The sequence below is a fragment of the Bos grunniens genome, chromosome 20 (assembly GCF_055505025.1).
Source record: "Bos grunniens cultivar Pamir isolate PY7600 chromosome 20, Bosgru_T2T1.0, whole genome shotgun sequence".
Lineage (NCBI taxonomy): Eukaryota > Metazoa > Chordata > Mammalia > Artiodactyla > Bovidae > Bos > Bos grunniens.
The window spans coordinates 49,938,065-49,963,530 of NC_141184.1; the positions used below are offsets into that span (position 1 = coordinate 49,938,065).

Here is a 25,466-nt window from a genome sequence, read left to right on the forward strand (position 1 = left end):
TTTGTTGGTAAAGTAATATCTCTGGTTTTTAATATGCTATCTAGGTTGGTCATAACTTTCCTTCCAAGGAGTAAGTGTCTTTTAATTTCATGGCTGCAATCACCATCTGCAGTGATTTTCGAGCCCCCAAAAATAAAGTCTGACACTGTTTCCACTGTTTCCCTATCTATTTCCCTTGAAATGACCAGATGCCATGATCTTTGTTTTCTGAATGTTGAGCTTTAAGCCAACTTTTTCACTCTCCTCTTTCATTTTCATCAAGAGGATTTTTAGTTCCTCTTCACTTTCTGCCATAAGGCTGGTGTCATCTGCATATCTGAGGTTATTGATATTTCTCCTGGAAATTTTGATTTCAGCTTGTGCTTCTTCCAGCCCAGCATTTCTCATGATGTACTCTGCGTATAAGTTAAATAAGCAGGGTGACAATATACAGCCTTGATGTACTCCTTTTCCTATTTGGAACCAGTCTGTTGTTCCATGTCCAGTTCTAACTCTGGCTTCCTGACCTGCATATAGGTTTCTCAAGAGGCAGGTTAGGTAGTCTGGTATTCCCATCTCTTTCAGAATTTTCCACAGTTTATTGTGATCCACACAGTCAAAGGCTTTGGCATTAGTCAATAAAGCAGAAATAGATGTTTTTCTGGAACTCTCTTGCTTTTTCCATGATCCAGCAGATGTTGGTAATTTGATCTCTGGTTCTTCTGCCTTTTCTAAAACCAGCTTGAACATCAGGAAGTTCACGGTTCACATACTGCTGAAGCCTGGCTTGGAGAATTTTGAGCATTACTTCACTAGCATGTGAGATGAGTGCAATTGTGTGGTAGTTTGAGCATTCTTTGGCATTGCCTTTCTTTGGGATTGGAATGAAAACTGACCTTTTCCAGTCCTGTGGCCACTGCTGAGTTTTCCAAATTTCCTGGCATATTGAGTGCAGCACTTTCACAGCATCATCTTTTAGGGTTTGAAATAGCTCAACTGGAATTCCATCACCTCCACTAGCTTTGTTCGTAGTGATGCTTCCTAAGGCCCGCTTGACTTCACATTCCAGGATGTCTGGCTCTAGATGAGTGATCACACCATGGTGGAGATGTTATTAAGGTGCATTTATTCTAAAGATAGTTCAGGTGCTGTGCCAGACTTCCTTCTTTTTGTTTTTTCCACTGCCACCAACAGCACTGTGCAGTTTTATTAACCATTCAAGTACAGTAGCGTCTGTAAGATCGGGACAGAACTGGGATTTAAAAGCGAACAGATACTCAGCATCTAACAATTTGAAAGAAGCCACTACATACTCATTTCACAGACATGTTTACGGAGCCAATGCAGTACTAGCCATTAACCCAGCACACCAGGTGTACTGAAGTAGAAAAGATGCAACAAGAAAAATGGCTACATTAGAAAGACTTCAACACTTTAGAAAAAGAGTAAAACACTTTTCATTTCTCCCCTTTAGCCCCTAAAACAACATCATACCATCTGGATCTACCTATACAGTCCTACATCAGCTTCTAGAATATTTGTCAGGAGGGCAAAAGTAAAATGACACTGGCCAGTACAGTCTTTGGATATTTAGGAAGGGGAGGGGGAGAAAGTTCTCAGAACAAGTTAGTCGGCTTCAGTCTCATCAGCAGGATCTTTGGATTCTTTGTCCTTCCGCACTTCTTCAATGTGCTTGGCGGCCATCTGTGCCTCTCTGTTCTCTTTGTTGGCTTCCATCTTGTGGGTCAGCTTCTCTTCCGCCATTTTACTGAAGTTGTCCTCTATCGCTTTCTGAAGCACTTCTTTCTCGGGCTCCCCTTTCTCAGCAAGCTGCTTCAAGACCTCAGCTTCATGGGACTTGCGTCTTTCTTCTGCAGCTTCTAATTTCTTCTGAATTTCCTCCAGGGAAAGATCCTTCTTGGGAGGGGAAAGGGGAAATTCTGGGACAGATTCTTTTGATCGAGGGCTGAGAATCAGCTCAAAAGCCTGGCCTGAGGAAGGCTTCTCCAGTTTCTTCACCTGGATATCAGAAGAAGCCATGGTGAAGAGAAGACAAGAGACTGGCAGTGTACTCTACACGATTCACTGGCAAGGAAAACCCTCTTTCCTTCGCTCCCAGTCTTCCACCACCCAAAGCTGTCCGAGCCCGTGGGCCGAGAGGACTGGACAGCTCTTGTGGGGGTGTCAGCCTTCCGTGGGCAGCCTCCCAAACACTGGCGGGGGAGCTGCCCTTTCCGGCCCCGCAGTCTGGCCCTCAGGTTGCTCCCTGAGGGCACTGCCCCACCTCTGCAAACAATGGGGACCCCAGCGGGGCCGCGCCTGCAGGGGGTCGGGAGAGGGTGGGCCTACGCCTCCTTCAGACTTCCTTTTTTAGTCACCTGGTTCCTACCACCTCCCCTTATCTCTCTCCCCCATTTTCTCCCTCCCCTAACCCTGACCTGGCTCTGCTCTGAGAAGCTGATCCATATGGATCCCACTGCGTATTAAAAAGCAGAGACATCACTTTGCCAACAAAGGTTTTTATAGTCAATGCTATGTTTTTTTCAGTAGTCATGTATGGATATGAGAGTTGGATCATAAAGAAGGCTGAGAGCCAAAGAATTGATGCTTTTAAATAGTGATGCTGGAGGAGACTCTTAAGAGTCCCTTGGACAGCAAGGAGATCAAATCAGTCAATCCTAAAGGAAATCAACCTTGAATATTCATTGGAAGGACTGATGATGAAGCTGAAGGTGAAGCTCCAGGACTTTGGCCACCTGATGTGAAGAGCCAACTCATTGAAAAAACCCTGATGCTGGGAAAGATTGAGGGCACGAGGAGAAGGGGGCAACACAGATTGAGGTGGTTAGATAGCATCACAGGCTGAATAGACATGAATCTGAGCAAACTCTGGGAGATAGTGGAGGACAGAAGAGCCTGGTATGCTACAGTCCATGGGGTCTCAAAGAGCCAGACACAACTTAGTGACTGAACACCAACCACATGGTTCACACGAAGGGTATCTCTATCTTCTGGCTTCCAGTTGTGTCTGTTCAGTATGGAGTCCCAGCAGATCAGAGGAGAGGGATGAATGAGGACCAGCATTCGTTCCCAGGTTCCCTGCTGTTAGGTTGCTTGGATTGCTATATCCATCCATCCATGAGTCACAGCTCTTCTCAAGATATGGCCTGTATACATTCTCTCCTTCTAGGTTCTAGGAACTTCTTTTTCTCCTCTTTAGGCCTAACACCTTGGCTACTAATAAGCCTCATGTTACTGTATTGGCCCTGTGGTTCCCCTTATACCTGTAGCTTTGTAAGTAAATGTTCTTTACAGTATCTTATTTCAAGTGTGCCATCTGCTTGCCCACAGAACCCTGATGGTTCCAGTCTAGATACTTCCTGTAATCTTCATGGGAGATAGTATCCTCTACAACAATAGAAAGTGAGAAATTGGGATTGCTCTGGTTCAGTTCCTCGGCCCTGAATTTCAGAAGATAAATGCAAAGATGTGACAATAATGATATAACTCCCTGACCTCTTTTGCATATCCTGTGGTTAGAATAAGTAAAAGGGCTTGATTTTGGGGGGTTTGGAGCTCTAGGACTGGGACAAGGAGGATGGTTTATTTGGAAAGTGGTGTGTTGGCCTTGTGTTCATCTGAATAAAACAGTGATGTGATCATTTCCACATCTCGTGTACTTTGGCTCCTCCAACTCTTCTCTGTATAGAAAATTGTAGATAATCTCCAGGCTTAAAATTAGTGTTAAAATCTAATTTTGGGGGGGTTTTCTTTTTCATATTGGGCCTTTAAATAATAATTAAACTTCCTGGATTTGGAATTTGGGGAGTTCATCTTTCCAAACAGGATTACATTTTAATGTTTTATAGTCACAATTGCAAGTGATATCCAAGAGAAAGTAAAGTGCTGTGGACAGTTGCTGAGGATGTATACTGACATGTCTGGGGGCTACATCCAAGCTTACTATTATGCAGTGTGCAACTGGCACAACAGTGTACAGTGGTCCAAAGAGGGGCCACAATCTCCTCTGGCACTGATGTGACAGAATTCAGGTGAAGTTTAACCATTGCCTGCACTGCGTCAGGCCTTTATATATTTTAAGCTTATGCCTTAACTTGAACGATCTGATTTACAGTTCGAATTTTGCTTTAAATTTAGCTCTTTCTATAGTATAGCTAAACATTTCACTTACAATGTTTCAGTGTTGGAGAGTACTCTGTGTCAGTTTAATTTGGGGGCATCAGAATAAGGAGAAGGAGCTCTGGATCTAGTATTTTGGGACCTGGATTCAGAACTTAGCTGGACATTTATGAACAGATTCTGTTAGGACTCTCAGAACCTCAGGTTTCTTAACTATAAAACAGGGTTAATTGATGCTTTTTTGGGGGTAAATTTCAATGGATAAACAAGATTACATGTCTGAAAGAGTCTGATACACAATAAATGCTTACTAAGTATTGGTTTACTCTGACAAGGCAAAGCTTGTAAAAGCGAAATAGCTTCTTACAGTGCTGTTATATGTGAATTTTTAGAAAGGAGAACCTCTCAGATGATGTTTAGAAATGTCTTCATGTAATAAGAACTTTTGAGAGACTTAAGAGGGCTGTTTAGTGGAGCTGAGGGTGGCTGCCCATAGCATTCAGCTCCTGCGCTAGAAGTGTGAAGTCCTTAGATTGTTCAAAAACTGCTCCATGGTTGGTGTTTTTCTCTGACATCATGGGTTGTCCTATCTAATGACAGGGCCATCTGTGATGAGGAATTCCTCTTGTTTGCACAACCCCCTTTGGTGGTGGGAGAGGTCAGATAGTTAGAGCTGGGTCTTTCACGTTTCTTCTGATTGGCAATGGTATGTTTCTCCATTTGGAATTCATCTCATCTATCGATGTAGGATATGGGGAGGTGATGTTTAGGTCAAAGTGTTGTCATTAATCGGAGAAGGCAATGGCACCCCACTCCAGTACTCTTGCCTGGAAAATCCCGTGGATGGAGGAGCCTGGTGGGCTGCAGTCCATAGGGTTGCTAAGAGTCGGACACGACTGAGCGACTTCACTTTCACTTTTCACTTTCATGCATTGGAGAAGGAAATGGCAACCCACTCCAGTGTTCTTGCCTGGAGAATCCCAGGGAAGGGGGAGCCTGGTGGGCTGCCGTCTATGGGGTCGCACAGAGTCGGACACGACTGAAGCGACTTAGCAGTAGTAGTTGTCATTAGTGCTAAGATGTTGAGGCATCCCCAGTGAATAGATGCTCTCAAACTCCAGAGGTCTGAGGTCCAAAAAGTAAAACTATTGGGTGAGATCCCTGTGGATGGTCAGCTCCACAATGGACTCTTGTTTGCTGGCTTCCTGCTCTTAGCTCTTCCTGTCACATCTCCAGGATATTGTTGTGCTTGGTGAGGGGATCGAGGAGTGGGAAGTGAAGCATGTTATAAAGTAGAGAGAGGTTTGACCTGCACCATTTACTCTGCTAATAGATGACTCCTGATTCTCTAAGCCAAACTTTTCCATCTTCTGTGTTCTAGGAGCCAAAACAACTGAGGAGGATGGATTCCAATAACAATAAGGATATCTTACATTTGTGTAATGCTTTGTCCTCTGGAAAGCAGCTTTGCCTCTGTAATCTTACTTGACCCTCATATAAACCCAATGAGGTGGTTTGGGAGGCATTATTTTCTTTATTTTACAACTGTGAAATCCAAGAAGATATAAAGTGTCTCGCCATGATCTCATAGTACATAAGCGATAGAATCCGGATCTCTTGGATCTTTGTCTAATATTTTTCACATTACACCAAATCATCCTGAGCATTCTTTCTTTAAAAATTAAATGAATTTTAAATTATTATATGTGTCTATGGTTTTAAATTAGAAAAGATTCAAAAGGATATAGAGTGGAAAATAATTCTTCCTCCCTCTCTCCTCAGCAATGTATTGATCCTTACTGGATACACTCACCATTCCCTCTTTCCCATGTGCTCCTTTAGTAATATTCTATGAATTTGTAAGTATAAACATATATCTTCTCCCTTCCTCCAGGGACTTAAAAAATAGGCAGTAAGAAACATCATAGAGAAGGGAGCTTGGAGTAGTTAGTAATTGCTCTCACTTGTGGTTTTATGAGAAATATAGATGATCTATGTAGGTCGCCTTTTGAGAGTCTAAATGATGCATTTTAGCTTTTCAAATATAAAAGACAATTGCTTTGCACTATAGATCTTGAAAGTAATCGAGACAGTCAGTTTTCTCAGCTATGAAAATGGATGATAATAATAATAATACCTTTATCACAGTACTGTTATGATTAAAAGAAATATTACATTAAAAATTATTAGAAGAGTAATTCACATTTAGTAAATCCTTTAATACTACTGACCATTATTATTACAATCATTTAAGAAAAAATTTTCATTTTCCTCTTTAAAATGAGTCTTAGCAGGGTTAAATCATTTGCCCAAGGGCACACATGTAAATGTTGGAGCTGGGATTCAAAGTCAGACCCCAAGCCTCACATTCTGAACCCTGTCGTGAGTGTGAAAAAAAGAATTCTCACAAGTTGAATAGCTCCTGGGAATGACTCTATCAAGGATACAGGCATGTTTGGATAGCTTGCCCTTTTCGCTTCTGGCTTACTTCTGGTGTGAAAGTTGTCACTTAATCTTGGTCTGCTTTTGTTTTCTGTCCTGGGTCGGTTCCTTCTCCTGCCTAAGACTGTGCTTGATGTTCAGGAATTTGCTTTCTGGTTCATAAGGCCATTTCCTATCTTCACCTATAGTCTTCAAACCAAGGTTGTACAAGTTTTCTTGTAAGTATTCAACACTGCTTCTGGAACATAAAATCATGTAAATGGGACTTGAGAAATGGCAGCTGGAGAAAGCCACCTGCTATAATGGAAATTTGGGCCCTTACATTCCGAGACTAGAGTTAGGTCCCCTGATGAAGCCTCACTATTCCACGGTGTTGCTAGGTGTCATGTCTCCTAGTATCAAACCCTCTGAGACACAGGACCAAGTTGGTTTTTTCCGATCCTTCACATACTTGTGCTGATGTTCATCTCACCCAACCTGAAATTCACTAGGTGAGCTCCATACCCGGACTGATCCATAGCTTGTTCAAGAAGATGAGTCCACTAATTGTGCACCTGGGTGGCATGTCATTGTCAAATTGCTATAGGAGTTTCTGGGTGCTGACTCCTTTTGCAATCCATTGGTTTGAGAACCATTGAGGAGCACTGTGTATAAGACCCTGTGTTCTGGTTAGCCAAGTAAGTGATCACTGGTACTGCTCTCATCTTATTTCTTTTCAGTTTTGAATGCCCTCATATGTTTGTACCTTTGAATTTTGTGGGGGGCAGACTGGTAGACATAATTTGTATTTGAACCTACTAGGATAGGTATTCATGTTACAAAGATGAAATAAAGTTACCTGTGTTTTCAGGTACAAAGTTTTCAACCTTATGTGATGATATGCCAACAACAACAAAAAAGGAATCGATATATGCCAGCTGGGGAAAACCCACAGACAAATAGCAGAAGAGACACCTGGGAGTCAGCACACCATGCAGTCATGTGTTCACCTGAGAGCTACGGAAGGACTGTGTACCTGTCATCCACCCCAGATTGTCTCATTGCCACCCACCAGGAAGAGGGCCTGTCATTGAATTGACATTTGGAATTCTGGTTTCTGGGCACTTCATCTCTAGGGTCAGAGAACTGGTTATGCTATTGAAAAACTGAAGTCATCAATTGAGATTTCTCTCTCTTGAATCAATGAAAAAATTTCCCCCAATACTGTTGATCATTTCTGAGCATTTTTAACCTGTCAGAAGATGCCAGAGATCTTTTTGCTCTATAGGGAGGAGGGTCCTTGTGGTGGAGAAGAGGGTCCTTATGGTGTTTTACTGTGAGCGGGGATACAGGCAGTGTGAAAGATTCTGAGATGTAGCTATTACCTCCTGTAAGTGTTGCTGCATGTCATTGCAAACTTCCTTCCTCTTCATAGATAGATAAGACATCATGAGAATTAGCAGGGACACTGGAACTGTTTTTGATAAAAGGCCAAGAAGAGAAAGCTTTTCCAGGAGGTTCTCAAGGTATGATCTGAATACCATCCAGACCAGGTCACCTGGTGCTTATAAAAACACTGACCTCAGAACTACTGAATCAGAGTCTCTAGAGGTGGGATTGTAGTATCAGAATTTTAACAACCTCCCTATGGAGTCTTAAGCATATAAAATTTAATAACCACTGATTTAGGGAGACACTTATTTTAGCTTAATCATTAGGCTCTGCCTATATATCTCCACATTATCCCAAGTGTGCTAAAATGGAGGAATTTGTGTCAGGATAATACTAGCAGCAACGAAAGGCCTAACTTATCTGGCCAAATGTCCCCCCATGCCAAGGCTGTCACTGTTGCTAAGTTCCCAGCTCTGGCTTCCCTCAACTGCCTTCCTCACTCAGATGGTGCAAGTCCGCCTGTGCTGGGCTGAACTCTGCCTGGAGCCCAGACTGCCAGTCCCTCCTGTGAGTTTATTACCAGCAGGTTGCTGTCAGGGTGTACAAGCTCAGCTCTGGAGGTCTGACACACTTGGGTTGGGTCCTGCTTCTGTGCTTACCATCTGTGACGTTGTACTGCTTCAATTCTCTGACTCAAGTTCCTTTCTAAAATGGAGAGAATAATGTTGATGGTTCACACCTTAGAGGATTGTGTCTGGACTAAATGAGATAATCCTATGCCTAACACGTAATAGATACTTGATAAATTCTAGCTGTCATAATATTAACACTAAATATGGAATCATGGCATTTACTACTATCATTACTAACATCCCTGGATACAGAGGCATATCCTTGGACTTGATCCACAGTGTAAGTGGGGACCCCTCAACCCAGTCCCAGAGCAGGGCTATTCTTGCCTCTTGGACGTTGTCTCCCTTGGCCAGAGAGCTGTTCATGAATACATAGATCCACCTGTTATTTAACTGCCTTCTCAGCATTTGTGTCTGGATCTTCCAGAGGGCACCCGTGCTCACGTGTGCAAAAGTAAGCTTGCCACTTCCCCTCTCAGGCTGGACTCTTTTAAGTTCCCTTTCTCAGTAAAACGCACCAGAATCTATCCAGCTGCACAAAACCAGAAACCTGAAAGTCATTCTTCGTCCTGATGCCGCCTTACCCTTGTCTGGATCTCCGAGCTACTCTCACCCTACTCTGTTCCCGGTCTTGCTAGGGAGGTAGCCCTGTTTTGTGTCTCAGAAGGTTGACAACAGCCCATTGGTGTTGGTAGCCTTGGTGCTACCATGTCTCAGGGCTTGGTCCCATTCTGTTACCCATGTGCTTATCAGGTGGAATTCCTGAAATGATCCATGTCCCTGATACTACCACTATGTCAAGTGTCACTGGTTCTCGGGGCACAAATGGAATTGGCCTTACCTCTGGTGGGTCTGGCCTATGATTAAGGATCCTTGCCTGCAAGTCAGTACCTTTATCTTCTTTTGCTCTTATCAGCTTCCTGCTAAAAGTCTGCCTCCAGTTCAATCCCATCTGTATTCCCCCAGGCTGAGTAATCAATGATACTGCCTGGAAGCTGAGAACTAACCCTATCTAATTACATTAGTTGTTAATATGGAGCCTAATAGGAAACCACCTGGGATTTATTATATATATGCATATGTTGTTATTGTTGTTCAGTCACTAAGCCATGTCTGACTCTTTGTGACCCCGGGACTGCAGCATGCCAGGCTTCCCTGTCCTTCACAATCTCCCAGAGTTTGCTCAAATTTATGTCCATTGAGTTGGTGATGCCATCTAAACATCTCATCCTCTGCTGCCCTCTTCTCCTTTTGCCTCCAATCTTTCCCAGCATCAGGGTCTTTCCTAATGATTTGGCTCTTCGCATCAGGTGGCCAAAGTATTGGAGCTTCAGTTTCAACGTCAGTCCTTCCCGTGAATATTCAGCATTGATTTCCTTTAGAATTGACCAGTTTGATCTTGAAGTCCAAGGGACTCTCAGGAATCTTCTTCAGCACCACAGTTCAAAAGCATCAATTCTTTAGTGCTTGGCAACATAGTTTTTGCTTTTTATTACACTGTCTAGGTATGTAATCCCTTTCCTTCTAAGGAGAAAGCATCTTTTAATTTCATGGCTGCAGTCACCATTAGCAGTGATTTTGGAGCCCAAGAAAATAAAATCTGTCACTGCTTTCACTTTTTCCCCTTCTATTTGCCATGAAGTGATGGGACTGGATGCCAAGATCTTAGTGTTTTCAATGTTGAGTTTTAAGCCAACTTTTTCACTCTCCTCTTTCACCCTCATCAACAGGCTCTTTAGTCCCTCTTAAATTTCTGCCATGAGAGTGGTATCATCTGCATATCTGAGGTTGTTGATATTTCTCCAGGCAATCTGAATTCCAGCTTGGGATTCATCCAGCCCGGCATTTTGCATAATGTACTTTGCATATAAGTTAAATAAACAGGGTGACAATATATAGCCTTGATGTACTCCTTTCCCAATTTGGGATCAGTTAGTTATTGCATGTAAGGTTTTAACTGTTGCTTCTTGGCCCACACACAGTTTTCTCAGGAGAAAGGTAAGGTGGTCTGGTACTCTCATCTCTTTAAGAACTTTCCACAGTTTGTTGTGATCCACACAGTCAGAGGCTTTAGTGTAGTCAGTGAAGTAGATGTTTTTCTGGAATTCCCTTGCTTTCTCTATGATCCAACTAATGTTGGCAATTTGATCTCTGGTTCCTCTACCTTTTCTAAACCCACCTTGTTCATCTGAAAGTTCTCAGTTCACATACTGCTGAAGCCTAACTTGAAGGGTTTTGAGCATAACCTTTTTAGTATGCAAAATGAGTGCAATTATCCAGTAGTTTGAACATTCTTTGGCATTGCCCTTCTTTGGGATCAGGAAGGAAAGACCTTTTCCAGTCCTGTGGCCAGTGCTGAATTTTCTAAATTTGCTGGCATATTGAGTGCAGTACTTTGACAGCACTTGATTTGAAATAGCTCAGCTGAAATTCCATCACCTCCATTAGCTTTGTTTGTAGTAAGGCTTCCAAAGGCCCCCTTGACTTTATACTCCAGGATGTCTGGCTCTAGGTAAGTGAGCACACCATTATGGTTATCCAGGTCATCAAGACCTTTTTGTATAGTTCTTCTGTGTATTCTTGCCACTTCTTCTTAGTCTCTTCTGCTTCTGTTAGGCCCATACTGTTTCTGTTCTTGGTTGTGCCCATTCTTGCATAAAATGTTCCCTTGATCTCTCCAATTTTCTTGAAAAGATCTAGAGTCTTTTCCATTCTACTGTTTTCCTCTACTTCTTTGCATTGTTCATTTAAGAAGGTCTTCTTATCTCTCCTTGCTATTCTCTGGAACTCTGCATTCAGTTAGGTATATCTTTCCCTTTATCCCTTGCTTTTTGCTTCTCTTCTTTCCTCAGCTATTTGTAAAGCCTCCTCAGACAACCATTTTGCCTTCTTGCATTTCTTTTTCTTTGGGATGGTTTTGGTCACTGCCTCCTGCAGTTTTATGAACCTTTGTCCATAGTTCTTCAGGCAATCTGTCTACCAGATCTAATCCCTTGAATCTATTCATCACCTCTGCTGAATAATCATAAAGCATTTGATTTAGTCATACATGAATGGCCTAGTGATTTTCCCTATTTTCTTCAATTTAAGCCTGAATTTAGCAATAATGAACTGATGATCTGAGCCACAGTCTTGTTTTTTGCTTACTCTATAGAACATCTCCATCTTCAGCTGCAAAGCATATAATCAATCTGATTTCAGTATTGACCATTTGGTGATGTCCATGTGTAGAGTTGTGTTGTTGGAAATATATATATGTGTATATAATATATTCCCATATAGGTGTGGGAATATCATATATATCATATACCAAGATATTAATGATGGTTTTCTATGAATGATCTGATTGTGGGTTTTAAAATTCTTTTCTCTTTTTTTTGGCTTAATTTTCTCCAATGAATATGTATATATATATATTTTTATATATATATAAAAATATATATACACACACATATACGTATGGCTTCTGTTATAAGAAAAAAGTTATTCTTAATCTGAAAATACATAGCAACTCTTTAACAATTGAAAATAATGACATTAATTCTTGGTTCTTCATATTAAAATTCCCATGCAAAGAAATAATTCAGATATAATATCACTTGGCTGTGATTAGGGAAGAGAAAACTTTTTAGGTTCTCTGAAGGAGGTAAATCTTATTTTTATCATTTGGCCTTGTTTTCTTTTCATTGCCATATGTGCAGCTCCAAGGAAAATTTATCTGGGGATGTTTGAACTTTCTGAACATATCCTAGTTAGAAGAAATAGACTTAGTCATTAGCGAGGCCTCAGGGGCTCAGTGAGAATTTGAATATGTCCCCCATTTTGGAAGACAGGCCTGTAATAAAGACATGGCTACTGTTGTCTTGGGACCTCATTTGCAAGACTTTCCTGTCATGCCTGCAATGTGGATGGGGTTCATGTGCCAGTGTGTATGACGAAAGATAACAGGCTCAAAATAAATCAGGCAGCAGGACAAGTTTTGAATTTTAATGCATATTAAAAAAGTTACCCCGTGCTGGGGCTGCATTTCAAAGAGAGGTTGAAAGATAAAGTAGGTATTTGAAGGTCTGTTTACTAGGTGACATTGTTATAGTGCAGTAAAGATTGCCAACAGCTGCCTTGGACAGTGACTACGTATTTAGGGACTCACTCACCATGAGTCTATTTTTGAATCCACGGAGTGTTTGGGTTAAGAGCATGGACTCTGAAGTCAAATTGTGTGTTTGACGCTGTTACTTTTTGAGTGACTTTGGATAAACTGCTGACCCTATCTATGCCTCAGTTTCTTCATCTATAAAATAGTGATAAAGAATCCCAAAGAGTTACTGTAAGGATTAAATAAATTAATAGGTGTGAAGCATTTAGAATAATCCTTGGCACATGCTTAGTGCTATATAAAGGTATTGCTATTCTTCTTCTTCTTCGGAGAACAGGGTAGATGAGGATTTGCTGAGGGTCACAATATGGCTGATGTCATTTGGCTGAACCACAGTCATTCTCAGTCTTTTTTACACTTTTCACCAGGGGCAAGAGAAGATAGCATTTACTCTTACATTTAGGGATGGCCTCAAACACAGTTCTAGCCAGTGGGGCATCCTTGAAAATCTATGGGACAACTTCTTGGAATGCTTTTGCTATAAAAGAAACCGTTCAAGGTGACCCCTTTATTCTTGCCTTGAACTTGAATGTGATTCTGCAGCTACAGCAGACACTTATCAACCATGAGGTGGCAAACAAATGGGAAACCAAGAGAATCTCAGGGATACTCTAACATCCTTAAGGCTGATGTACAGCAAATTTGAAAAATCCTGTCCTCAGATATTGACTTACTGAATTCATTTTTGTTAGACAACCTTTGGGCATTTACAAAGGCTAGGCTTTATATTAGTCACTGTGGATGCAAAGATGTATGACTACTTTGCCCAATGTAATATAAACTAAATGACATTCTGTTTGTAATTTCAGTCTAAGGTGGTAATTGGCAATAAATAAATAAAATATGCAAATGGTCAAACTAGTGTGGTAGATGGAGAAACTCTTCCTGAATTGAAAGTACACTGCTAACTTGATTCTGTGGATGTTCATTCTTTGTGAAGGTAACATTTTAAATAATGTTATCCCCACTTTGGTAAAATTTCCTGACAGCATATTTTATGGAGCTAATTCTATAAAGCCAATTCAAAGCCTAAATCAATTTTATATTCATAATTGTTAAAATGATCCATTATTTTCCATTTTCATTATTATTTCATCAAAATTATTTTCCTTTGGAGAAATTCTTTTTCACGGGAAATTTACAGAGACAGTTTACCAGTTCGCAGTTGTTGCATTGTTTTATTTTGTAGTCATTATGTCAACCAAGCCCAATTTGCCTGTTTAAAATATTAAAGACCCAAATTTAGTCAAGGATTGTTGATGTGTCTGTCAAATTTAATTCTTAAAATTTTTATCATGCAAAATTTTAGTTGTGGCTAGTTTCACATGCTTTTGATTATTTTTCACAGGACAATTTTTAGTTTTCAACAAAGTAGTAATTCCTCAGTTTTTTGTTTTTTTTTTTTTAACAAAAAAATTCTGTTAGACGTTTTCCATGAACATTTTTTACTTTGTCAGTTATTTTTAGTTGATTATTTCTACCAGGGATATTTAGCATAAAATTAATCAAAATTAAATGTTTATGTATATATATTTCTAAACTAAAATATGAGAAAATTAGAACCATATTTCTCTGCTCTTCTATTCCAGGCTTATCTTTTAGGCAGCATCGACCTATTGCTTTGAGAATTCAGTTATTCTATTTGTTTCAGATCACTTTACATGCCATGTACAGAGAAGAGCACATAGTGATGCCAAAATGGTGTGGGTCAGAGGAGGTGAGTTAACAGAAGGGCAGTGGGGACAGGAGCAAGGTGGCTATGGCATGGAGGGGACAATGGGGAGTAAGTCTGGATAGTGAATTGTACCTCTAAGCAGCTTGACCAAAAAGAGGAGGAGAAATACAGGCAGGAGCTAGAACATTTTTAGGATGGTGAGGACTCGTTGGGTAGAGGCTAATGGAAAGATCTCAATGAAAGAACAGGACCAAGGGAACAAATGGAGAGGTAGCTTTGAACTGGAGGAAAAGAGATAAAGATTAGTGCAGGAAAGGGAAAATTAACACCTTGATTTTCTCCTTGTAGCTGGAGGCAAAGTCCTCTGCTGGGTGGCAAGGGTGGTTGAGGGCTGAGTTAGTAGGGGGCTGTGGGAACAATTGCCTTGGCTTACCTGGCAGGATTTCCCACCTCCCTTCTGGCACTAACACTCTCTTCATTTGGGAAACTCTTCCACTATGGGTCGTGGGATTTCGCATGTGACCCATATCCCTCGCCTAGGGAGTGAGTCTCCATGAGTTGGAGAGAGGGACAGACAAGGAGTCCTGGGGCATCATCCAGCACTACAAGACGAGGGGGTGAGGCAAAGGTTCTGAGCTAGGGAGAAACCATGAGATGATGAATTTATGGAATAAAGATGAAGAAAGTGAAGAAGGATGGAGGGACCAACTGTGCACATGATGCTGGAGGTTGTGTAAACTAGGACTGCACTGATGCTGAATGTGGCAAGGTGAAGGTCATCAACTTTGACAAGAATAGTTTTGGTGATGAGGTGGTGACAAAAAGCTGCATTAGAGTGGCTTGGAAGAGGAAAGGGTTGAAGAAGAGGAAGCATAAGTAATCATTTGGAGGAAGAGAGAAATGGGGCAGTAATTAGAGGAGGGATGTGGATTAAGGGAAGATTTTTTATTTGTTTTGCCTTAAAAAAAAAAGAAATATTACAGAATGCATATACACTGGTGGGAATGATCCTATAGAAAAGGAAAAGTTGAAGATGTAGGACAGGGAGGGACTAACTCTAATAGTAAAGACTTTGAGAAAGTAAGAGGGGAGGGCCTGATTGTCAAGTGGAGGGTTTGGTTTTTGGATAGAATTGGGTACAGTTCATTTTCTGTCATTGAGATAAGGCTGAGTACATGGTACAGATGAAGCCAGTTTGGTAGTTACTGATAGGAAAATGAGGCAGTTTTCTATTGATTGCTTTTAGTTTCTTAAGAAGCAAGATAATTAGCTGTGGGATTAGTTGTGGTAATTTCCTAGGTTAAAGTGGACAGTCAATTTGGATAATGTGAGGAGTGTAAATAGATAGACCACTGGATTTGGAAAACTGGTCATTGGTTACCTTGACCAGAGCCTTCTCTGGGGCAGTTAGTAGGGGACAGGTGAGTGGTGTTGGGGCTGGAGAAGGAGCAGGCTCACCAGTAGCTGGAGCTTTGTGCGGCATCGCTGCTACCCTGCTGAAGCCAGGATTCAGACTGGAGGAGGTCGGCTGGCCTCAGTGACAATGGTGGTTGATGATATTACCAATAAGAGAAACTGAGGAAGTAAAGATCTTTTTCTGCTCTGGTTCCTAAGTTGTACCATATAAGCCTGGTCCTTTGCCTACATGTATAGAAGAATCCTCACCCTAGAGAGGGGAAGAATGCTGACACCCAGAGGAAGGGTAAAGTAGGCAATGGGGGTAGAAAGAGTTAGGGGCACATCACTTGAACTGCTGGATCCAGCCACGTTTTTCAAGGTGTAAGATAAACAAAGATCACCCAAATGAAGACAGGCAAAGGCTATGTATTCAGAGCTTGCTTATGGCAAAGAAGTCAGTCACCAGTGTTTGTATTTGGTAGAGAGTCAGGGTGGGCAGAGGAGTGGGAAGGCTTTACAGTGGAAATTGGAAAGGCTTCATGTGTGCCCTACTATAGAGACTGTTGGCTTAGGGAAACTGGGAGCAGGCTAATGAGAAGCAGAGAATCCTGTTTGATTGGTTAGGGGAGATATCTGATTTTCTCTGGTTGGTCCTAAGTTGAAAGCACATTCAAGAAATTAGGGAAGTTGGAAGTTATTGACCAAGTTTGTCCTGAGCTGATTGCTGCAGGGGCTATGGTTTGACTTCCTGGGCTGGTTACTACAGAGGCTGTGGATCAGAGTTCTCTTTTGATACATGGTCTGACCATTGTCCATTTATATATTCAGTTTCTCAGTCCCTATATATATAGTCTCTTTTTGCTTAAGCCGGTTTTTGTTGAATATTTGTATTCTGTGATTACAAGAGTCCTGACCACTACAGAGAAGTTTGGGGAATGACAATTTGGAAATGAGCTGGGAGGTTAGAAAGTTGGGAGGGTAAGCAAAACAAACCCCAGAGATGATAAACACCACTTTTAAAAATTTACTTTTTCCTTTTGAACCTTTTATTTTGTATTGGGGTACAGCCATTAAACATCTACTTTTAACCAGGACCCTACCTGTATCATCTCATTTAGTCTTCAAAAATGCTGTGATATAGGATTGTTTTCTCCATTTTTCACATGAGGAAATGGACTCACAGCAGGAAAGTAGGTTGCCTCAAGTTTTACAGTATCAGAACCAAGGATTCAAACTTTAAAAAAAACCTTTTATTTTGTATTGGAGTTTAGCCAATTAACAATGCTTTGATAGTTTCAGGTGAACAGCAAAGGGATTCAGCCACACATACACATGTATCAAAAGGGAAAGTGTGAGTCGCTCGGTCACGTCTGACTGTTAGCGACCCCCTGGACTGTAGCCCGCCAGGCTCCTCTGTTCATGGACTTCTCCAGGCATGAATACTGGAGTGGGTTGCCATTCCCTCCTTCAGGGGATCCTCCTAACCCAGGAATTAAACCTGCATCTCCTGCATGGTAGGCAGATTCTTTACCGTCTGCGCCACAAGGGAAGCCCATACATGTGTTCATTCTCTCCCAAACTTCCCTTCCCCCCAGGCTGCCACATACATTGAGCAGGGTCCCACGGACTATACAGTAGGCCCTTGTTGGTTGGCCATTTAAAATATTTCAGTGTGTACGTGTCCAAGGGATTCAAACTTGAGTCTGCTCTTCTGAGGTTTTTGCTCTCAGGTTATGATATTTTGTATAAAATAGAAAATGGATTTTCCTCCTTCTGGGTATCATGAGACTCAGAAAGACACCTATGGATTTTCTGCTTGTTTGTTGCGTCATATACACAGGACTTCTATGAACATGTGTTAACACATGCCTTGTGGTTGACTTATTAGTAGACATCTATTTTGTGATCATGACTTTATTAAGAGCAGTTGTGATGTGGATGAAAAGTTAATTTTGAATCTTTGATAGAGTTTTTTCTCATCCCTGTCATATCATTTTGAAATTCATAGTGTTTAAAAATGGGTTATTGATCCTATCGATGATTGTGATAGATAATTCTTCCATGAAAACTGATCTCTAAAGCACACATCTTAGAACTCAAAAAACATCATGTTTTGATTTTAGTAGGTATGTGTTAAATACAAACAGAAGAAAAAGTTATTAGGGTAATAATTTTATTATTTTATTGTATTACTGAAGGAACACTAGGTAGGAAAGTTATTTCCAAATGTGAAGAAGAAAGCCTGTCCCTTGAGAGAGCTGTGGGGCAAGAAGAGAAACAGTCTTTATGGGGGTTGAAGAATTCGTTAGAACCAATTAGAAATTGACTGGTCTGATCCGAGGGCTTCTCTTTCCACTAGGACCAGATTGCATGGCTTTAAGCGAGAAAGAATCTATAATTTTTTTTTTTCTTTCTTTTTTTGGTCTGCATGGGTGATTAGGAAATTCAGTGCTTTCTTGATCTGGGTGGAATAAGTAAAACAAATCCATCTTTCCTCTTATGTAAGATCCTATTCAGAACTCTTGATTTTTCTCTTATTCCCCACCCTCAAATTTTTTATATCGTTCACCCTTAGAAACTGTGGTATGGCTAATATTGTCATTATGGGCAAGTGATAAAATTATCAGTGTCCCTGAAGAAGCACTCTGAGTCTTCAACACACAGAGAATTTCTCTTTTAGTGTTTGTATGTGTGATGGATTTAATGTAGCTTGGCACATCAGTACATTCTGTGTACTAATGAGGGGGAGAAAAGAGGGATTACAATGATTGGTAGGGCAGATACAGATCCTTAGGCTTTGTGAATTTGCTGCAGTCTATCATGTGTGAGTTTGGTTAACACCTCATTAATTTATTAAAGCCAGAGAACAAAAAACTGAATAAAATAATGGCTGTGTTCCCAGTCCAATCTGCTGCAGATGGCTGAGTGAGTCTAGTAAACAAAATAAAACAAAAATCAAGGGTATCATTTGGCTTGTCTGTTGATAGTAGCCTCTAAAATTTCATATTCCCTTTTTAATGCCTTAGAATTGGGGCAAATAACCAGCCAGGCTTCCTGCAGTAATTAGTATTGGTCTCAGCAGCTCTCAAAGCAGCTATTTTGTGATAATGGATAACCAAGTAGACCTCGGAGCCTTCCCTGGATTCTGTCTTCTTAACATCACAGTGGCTTTTCTTGGGGAGATTTTTTATCTGTTCCATATAAGAGATAAGAAACTTCAGAGGTTATCATCAACAGAAAGGCCAGATGATACCCTTGATTTTTGTTTTGTTTTGTTTGTTCAATGGTTACAAGTGACATGTAAGCTTTAATGTACAAACATCCTTTGATGTAAAGGTTGAAAAACGATCTTTTTCTTGACATAAACACTTGCTTTAAAAATTATGAATTTTTTCCATATGTAAGTTAATGTTGGTAATGTAAAGACTAGCAAAATAACACTCAAGTACTCACCACTCAGCTTAAAAATTAGAACATTACTGATGGATATTGACCCTTCCCTTGTAAATCTCTCCCTCATCTCATTTCCTTTCCATGCCATGCACTTTCCCTTCCCCCATGAAACCACTATCTTGAAATGTGTGTTGACCATTCTGTTGATTCAAAAATATATATATTTCTACATCTGTGTTATCTATGAACAAAATGTAATTTAATTTTGCTTTGGAAAAGTTTTACATAACAACATTATTCTTATTGGAGAAGGCGATGGCATCCCACTCCAGTACTCTTGCCTGGAAAATCCCATGGACGGAGGGGCCTGGTAGGCTGCAGTCCAGGGGGTCGCTAGGAGGGGGACACAACTGAGGGACTTCACTTTCACTTTTCACTTTCATGCATTGGAGAAGGCAATGGCAACCCACTCCAGTGTTCTTGCCTGGAGAATCCCAGGGACAGGGGAGCCTGGTGGGCTGCCGTCTCTGGGGTCACACAGAGTCGGACACAACTGAAGCGACTTAGCAGCATTATTCTTATATAATTTGCCTTCCCACCTTTCAATATAATGTTGGGCAGTTTGTATTTGCTTGTAAATAGTTCTGGCATGGTCATATCAAGGATTGTGAGTTCGGTGAAGGAGCAGCGGTAGATACACAAATTGATTGTGTTTGGGAAATAGAATTTGTAAGAAAAGAAATAAGGTATTGGGCTAATGCATATGCAAAATAAAAGGTGGCTAGGATATCATAAAATCAATGCGTTTATAATGGATTTTTATATAAGACTCTAGATAGAGCTGGAGTCAAATCCTACTTTCACCACTGTAGGGGGATTCCTAAAGAATATTGTTATTATTATTTTGCCTTTGTAAAAGGTGGTGCTAAATGCTAAGTTGCTTCAGTCATATCCAACTCTTTGCAACCCTATGGACTGTAGCCTGCCAGGCTTCTTTGTCCATGGGATCCTCCAGGCAAAAATATTGGAGTGGTTTGCCATTTCCTCCTCCAGGTTGGAAAAGGTAGGGTGAACATCATTCTGAAAAAGTTTAGGTTAAGATATTGGATATATATTGGATTTGAATGTTTCATTTTGAGTAAGTAAAACAGGACCAAGCTCAGACATCTGCCCTGGAAAAGTGTTCAGACTGAAAAATCTGTTCTGGGGTCCTGGTGGGAGTGGGAGATGAGACAACATGGGAAGGGGTGGTGATGAAGAGGCAATTAATACATTTCTTGGCTTTCTCCTTGACTTTTTTCCCTTTTCAGAAGTGTGTAGTAATAAGACCTCAATTCAATTGGTCTTGGTGGATGAGTTAGGGAAAATTTGAATGTACCTCAACTCTTGTTTCTTTGGTTAGTTCACTGAGATTGTTTGGAACAGTCACATACTTGTCTATGTAATTTTTCCCTTTTTAAGACTTAGATTCTTCTTCTGTAATGTAGAGATCCTATCCAGACAAATGAGAAAAGGGAAGTCGCCCAGTCGTGTCCGACTCTTTGCGACCCCACGGACTGTAGCCTACCAGGCTCCTCCATCCATAGGATTTTCCAGGCAAGGCTACTGGAGTGGGTTGCCATTTGAGAAGGTGAATGCAAAAATTCCAGGAGCAATTCTGTGCTGATAGTTGTGCTATCATTGTTACTACTATATTTCAAGTACTTGTTTTGAAAGCTCAACTGAGGAGTCACTGAACTATGGAAGTCTTCCCTGACTTTTCTCTCTCCTCCATTCCTCTTCTCAAATCTTTGGAGTTTAAAATGTTTCTAGAGGACTTACAGAGAAGGCAATGGCGCCCCACTCCAGTACTCTTGCCTGGAAAATCCCATGGACGGAGGAGCCTGGTAGGCTGCAGTCCATGGGGTTGCGAAGAGTCAGACACGACTGAGCGACTTCCCTTTCACTTTTCACTTTCATGCATTGGAGAAGGAAATGGCAACCCACTCCAGTGTTCTTGTCTGGAGAATCCCAGGGACGGGGGAGCCTGGTGGGCTGCCGTCTCTGGGGTCACACAGAGTCGGACACGACTGAAGCGACTTAGCAGCAGCAGCAGCAACAGAGAACTTAAGTGTTTTTTTAGCATTTACAGTTTATGTCAGTTATAGCACAAAACTTACTTGTCTTTCTCACTAGCCTGTGGGGTCCTGTATCCAACCACAGGCCCAGAACACAGAGCTAGTCAATAACTTTTGCTGCATGATTGGACTAAAATAAATATCCCTTAAGATGTTAATATTATATTTACTAAATACAGTAAATATTCAGTCAAGTAATTCTCATTTTCAGATAATTTATTAGCAGCATTTGCTAACATTAATTTGTGTCTATGACTGTTAATTCTCTTAAACTCTCAAACCAGAAAGCATCATGGGAAATACTGGCCTTGGGTCACCCTGAATGGAGAGCCAAAATACATCTTCGGACATAACACTTTGAAAATATATATTGCCCTTAAGGAATTACTAAAAACAGAACAATGAAAACAAAGTAGAGCTCAAAACCCATCCCTCAAGTGAAAACATCTGTCTAAATTTTTCAAAAGTCTGAAAAAACCATGATATCTGCAGCAGGCCTTCCAAGAGTTTAGAAAAAAACTTTTTGGGTGGGGAGCAGACAAATAATAAAGAAATGGGGTGAAATGATAACAAGTGAAAAATCTGGGCAGAGGTTATATGGATATTATTTGTATTATTTTTGGAACTTTTCTTTAAGCTTGACATTAAAAATTAAAAATGTGCAAAAAAAAAAAAAAAGAAACCACAGCAGAGACAAAAAAAAAAAAAAAATCAGCATACACACACAAAAAAATAAATAAATAAAATTTATGTTAGTTTAATTGAAAACCCATTAAATAAATCTGGGGAAAATCATCCTCATCTCTGGTAGAACTGCTTTCATTATCATCAACCCAAAAACTATAACTGTAAATTGGAAGAAAATTTCTTAAAATTCTTAACGAAAGAAGGCATTTTCAAACCATTTTTGGCCATCATGTTCACAAGAGCTTGGACTCTTCCTTTTTTTTTTTTAAGAACAGAAAAGTGAAGTTCGGGGTAGTTAACAAATATATCTAAGAAAATTTTCAAGGGATCAAGGACAGTTTCAGGTTTTACATTGCCTTTCTTGTTATTTATTTATTTGGCTGTGTTGGGTCTTAGTTGTAGCACATGGGATCTTTCCTTGTGGCGCACGGGCTCAGTTCTTGTGGTACATGGGCTTAGTTGCCCTGTGGCACGTGGGGTCTAATTTCCCAACCAGGAATTAAACCCATGTCCCCTGTATTGGAAGGCTGATTCTTAACCACTGGATCACCAGGGAAGTCCATACCTTTCTTAATTTAATTGAGAAGTTCTAGTTTGTTCTAATGTGCAGAGGCCTTCAGACGCTGCAACACTTAGAGTGTTTTTAGGGTTCATATCGAGTATCTTCAGTGATCATCATGCTCTGTGCATGTGTGCTAAGTTGCTTTAGACAGGTTCCTCTGTCCATGGGATTCTCCAGGCAAGAATACAGGAGTGGATTTCTACGTCCTGCTCCAGGGAATCTTCCTGGTCCAGGGATTGAATCTAGGTCATGAATTAAAGTTAAAATGGTCTTTACAATTAGTAATTGCCATTGTGTGAATTTTCTAGCATGTAACATCACAGTCCTTTCACATAGGCCCACTCTCCCTTTTGTGGCTAGTTTTCTCTGCTCCTTCCTGAGACTGTCCTCAAGCAGGAAGAAGAGGAGGGGGAACCAGTCCAATCTACGAATGAGTTTACATCCTATTTGAGGGCATGGAGTCTACTGTGAACTCCAGAAGGGTCAGTGAGTTACATGAAGAATCAAAACAGTTTCTTTTCCCACAAAACATGCCAGGAGCGAGACAACATCCACTGAAGAATAACAGGGATAACTGGCCTCTGTCATCCGGGGAGCTCAAAGCATTCATGGCCACTTACTCACCAAGCCGTGTGCCACACCTGTGATGTATGTATATCTTGTTTAAAGATTAAGAAGCCAAATTTTAGCAGGTTTGACCCTGTGACTCAAAGCGAAGCAGGGGGATGGATGAGAACACATACTCGGTTCTAAGTCTTCTCACTCGGATAATCATGGTGTGGAATGGACTGTTGAGAAGTGACAGCAGGCAGCATTATCTTTATGATTTTGGTTGGCCACTGTTTTGAACGATGGGGATTATAGAGAATGAGGAGGGAGTTTCTGTCCTAGCTGCTGTTTAGTCACTAAGTCACACCCAACACTTGTGATCCCATGGACTGTAGCCCACCAGGTTCCTCTGTCCATGGGATTTTCAGGCAAGTTTCTGGCCAAGAGGTGCTTCTGAGAGCTTTGCTTTACTTGAAGAAGTAAGTAGACAAAACTAGCATAGTATAAGTGCCAAATAAAGAAATCAGGCAGGAAGTTCAAAGGAGGAAAATGTGTCTCAGGCTAAGGCAGTCAGAGAAAACTTAGTGGAGAAAGATGTTGAGTGGGACTTTGAGGAAAATGGGACTTGGCAGGAGGAGACATGTGAACAGGTGAATTTCAGGCTGAAAGATGTGAGGGGAGTTGCAGGGGTGGAGGGGATGGTTGCCCCCTACCCCCAGGGTGTAACTACAGACAGGTACAACTTTTATCCAACTGGGTTAGTTTACCTACCAACCAATCTCAAATCTGCCTCCTGGAAGGCAAGGACCCTGGGATGTTTATGAGATAAAGCAGAGTTATGGGGAGGTGTGTGTGTGTGTGTGTGTGTTCTATCCTGTCTAACTCTGTGACTCCATGGACTGCAGCCCGCCACCCTCCTCTGTCCATGGGATTTTCTAGGCAAGAATACTGGAGTGGGTTGCCATTTCCTACTCCAGGGGATCTTCCCCACCCAGGGATTGAATCTGAGGCTTCTGCATTGGCAAGCAAATTCTCTATCATTGAGCCACCTGGGAAATCCCCATGTGGGGAGTTGGGGAAAGCTAATTGAAGAAAAGAAGAAGGAAAGAGAACCATCATTCTGCGCAGGCACAACTAAGCTACATGCTTCTTCCTGGGACGCATGTGCAGAAATGGCGGCGTCATCACCTGAGGGTGGAGGTGTTGGCCCTGTGACATCAAGAGGTCACCAAGGGGACATTTGCGCAAGCCTAGTTGGAGGGTTGCTGAACCAGTCCTAACCAGTTTAAGCTTGAGGTAGACAGCGATGACTCCAAATTTCTGAAAAATACTCAGGCAAACATCTTTTTATTTATGCAGCATGAAGTTAGCAAGATATACAAGTTTTGGTAAAAAACAACTTGAGAGTGAAGGCAGGTTATAGATGTAATGGATTTAATTGATGAATACACTCAATTTCACCACCTTTAGCGAGTTTGAAAAATCCCCATAATTACTGATCAGGGAACAAGCTCTGACTTCTTGGAAGTATAGTTTCTTTTGTGAGGTAAGTGTCTGACCTTGCCCGACCACCATCCCTCTGTGATGGTTAAGATGACCAGACTGACGTTCTGCCTCATCCACTGGATATTTTACTGGGCAGGATGCCAATTTGAGAAGCAGTGCATCTCATTGCTTCCTTGTCCTGTGGGGTGACCTGCTTGTCCCTGCTTACAAGAAGTGACCTGATGCAGACTGGAACAGTACTGTTTTGTGAAAACTAAAGGAAGTATTTTAAGAAGGAAGAATGGTCAAGGTTTTGAGGAATACGAAGAAGTCAAGGAGAATAAAGTTAGACAATCCAATTTTCTATGATTTATCAAGTCAGTTCAGTTGCTCAGTCGTGTCTGACTCTTGTGACTCAGTGGACTGCCACATGCCAGGCTTCCCTATCCATCACCAACTCCTGGAGCTTGCTCTAACTCATGTCCATCGAATTGGTGATGCCATCCTGCCATCTCATCCTCTGTCATCCCCTTCTCCTCCTGCCTTCAATCTTACCCAGTATCAGGGTCTTTTCCAATGAGTCAGTTCTTTACATCAGGTGGGCAAAGTATTGGAGTTTCAGTTTCAGCATCAGTCCTTCCAATGAATATTCAGGACTGATTTCCTTGAGGGTGGACTGGTTGGATCTCCTTGCAGTCCAAGGGACTCTCAAGAATCTTCTCCAACACCACAGATCAAAAGCATCAATTCTTCGGCATTCAGCTATCTTTATAGTCCAACTCTCACATCCATACACGACTACTGGAAAAACCATAGTCTTGACTAGATGGACCTTTGTTGGCAAAGTAATGTCTCTGCTTTTTAATATGCTGTCTAGATT

The 25,466-nt window shown here is 41.2% G+C and overlaps 1 pseudogene across 1 annotated transcript; it reads right to left on the reverse strand.

Annotated features, from left to right (window-relative positions):
* Positions 1 to 1,173: 1,173 nt before the first annotated feature.
* LOC147350392 (stathmin pseudogene) lies at positions 1,174 to 2,128 on the reverse strand (annotated as a pseudogene). Its single transcript, XR_015149095.1, has one exon. The product of XR_015149095.1 is annotated as a stathmin pseudogene (transcript).
* Positions 2,129 to 25,466: the final 23,338 nt, after the last annotated feature.